This window comes from Penaeus chinensis, chromosome 2, assembly GCF_019202785.1.
Source record: "Penaeus chinensis breed Huanghai No. 1 chromosome 2, ASM1920278v2, whole genome shotgun sequence".
In the NCBI taxonomy this organism is placed as follows: Eukaryota; Metazoa; Arthropoda; class Malacostraca; order Decapoda; family Penaeidae; genus Penaeus; species Penaeus chinensis.
In genome coordinates, this window is record NC_061820.1 from 25,901,109 (window position 1) to 25,903,734 (window position 2,626).

The window sequence follows — 2,626 nt, forward strand, 5'->3', positions numbered from 1 at the left end:
TCGTTATTATTATTATTATTATTATTATTATTATTATTATTATTATTATTATTACCATTATCAATATTAGTATTATCATTATCATCATTAGTATTATTATCATTATTTTACCGTTATCAATATAATAATAATTATTATTATAATAATAATAATAATAATAATGATAATAATAACACAATAATCTACACATATTGTGACAAAAAACATTTTGAGCAAAAATCGTGCTTTTGCAATCCAGGTACAAGCATCAGATGGAATCAAGCAACTTGCTGAACCCGTGATCTGTAAGTCACCTTTAAAATGATGATAAATGTTGAAGTTTATCTTCCTAATCCTCGTTGTGTATTTATTCATTTACTGGTGTGTTTCCTTTTGCATTCAATTAATTAACATTATTGTTACTGGCATTATTCTGATAACAATTGTTATTTTTCTTAATAAAATAATCGGTTTAATCATTTCTTCCATTAATATTGTTATAATAATTATAATTCTTATATCATTAATATTACTATTATCATGTTTCTTACTACTTTTATCATTATTTCGTCATCACCATTGTTTTCGTTCTTATTTCCATTACTATCACCATTATTACAACTACCATTCCTACTATCAGAATTATCAAAATAATCAGTTGTTTTTAAAACTATGATCGTTATTATAGACATCATACAGCCCAGTGCTCATAATTATTAGTATCATCCTTATCATCTAATTCATCACTTTACCACTTTTAAATCAAAATGAAAAAATAAAAAACCTAAACACGGCGATAAAGAATGGGAGAAAGAAAAACGTGAGCAGCAAAAATCAGTCAGTTATGATTTTTCAGTGAAAGCTGAGTGATTTTTCAAATGTTCTTACACACACGATTTCTTCCTTTATATGTATGTATGTATGTATGTATGTATGTATGTATATTTACATATATATATGTATTATATATATATATGATTATATATTTATGTATATACGTATCTCTCTCTATATATATATTTGTATATATATTTTTAAAATTATACATTTATATATAGTTATATATATATTTGTATACATATGTATTACACACACACGCACGCACGCACGCACGCACACACACACACACACACACACACACACACACACACACACACACACACACACACACACACACATATATGCATGTATGAATGTATTTGTATGTATATATATATATATATATATATATATGTATACGTATATATATTATGCATATTTCAGAACACACACATACATACACACACACACACACACACACACACACACACACACACACACACACACACACACACACACACACACACACACACATATATATATATTTCAGTAAAAACAAAACAAAACAATAGGTATGAAGCGGCTGCTTCATCGAAGCAGCCGCTTCGATGAAGAAATAGAGAGCTTCTATGAAGATGCTCACTTACCCAGCGAGAGAGTAAAAACCGATTTCACAATAATTATGGGAGATTTTAATGCCAAAATAGGTAAAAAGACGGAAAGAGAAACCGTATTGGGTAATCACGGAACAGGGACGAGGAATGAGAGGGGACAAATGCTGGTCGATTTTGCGGAGGCTCGATCACTCAACATTATGAATACATTTTTCGAAAAAAAAGGCTTGAGCGGAAGTGGACATGGAAGTCGCCATCTGACATTAAGTTATTAATAAAGTAAATATTGGCAGCGACCACAGAATGGTCAGAGGCCAAATCAAATTACACCTCAGAAGGGAAAGAAACAAACTCATACGAAAACCGCAAACAAATTTAGCTAACATGAAGACCTGAGCGACAGAATTTAACCTTAACATACAAAACAGATATTCACTTCTCAGCGACGAAGATTTCAATATTAACCAAATTAACAAATCGTTCAGTAACATAATATAAGAAGATGCGCTTGAAGTAGGAGGTAAGAACGTCAAGCAAAGCTCCAGCAAAAACGTAGGGTCATGAAAGTATCGTCAAACAGGGACAAAACAGAATTAGCTGAACTAACAAAGACTATAAACAAAAAGAAGAGAGGTGTATAGAAATTCAATACTCAAATAATAAGTGATCTCAGGGACCTGTATGAAAACACCTAAGAGACTTGGAATAGGGAGAAATCAAATGTATGCAATAAGGAAACCAAAAGGGACATATAATAAGAATGAAATCATAATAGTAGGGGAGAATATTACAGGGATATATACACCTCAAATGAACAACCACGGATAGAAGCGAACGAGGTAACTAGAGACATTCCTAACAACACAACAGAAGAAATAAAAAAGAGCACTTAAAGGCATGAAGAGAGAGAAAATACCAAGTGAAGACGGAATTAATATATAACTTATACCAGATACAGGAGAAACTGCATGCGTGTGTGCAGCGTCTGTGGAAATAAGAAGGCAATACTTCGTGATGACTAGAAAAAAATTATATGTAATTCGTTTCGGTTAATCTGAATTTCCTTTATCTTTGCTAAAATCTGATCATAGTTTTCGATATTATTATTTCTTAAGTCGTGGCGTTTCTCTTATTTCGCATCAATGAACATCTGTGTAGAATATATGCGTAGGTGTAGATAAAAATGGCATACTTGATATTTTGTTGCACAATCA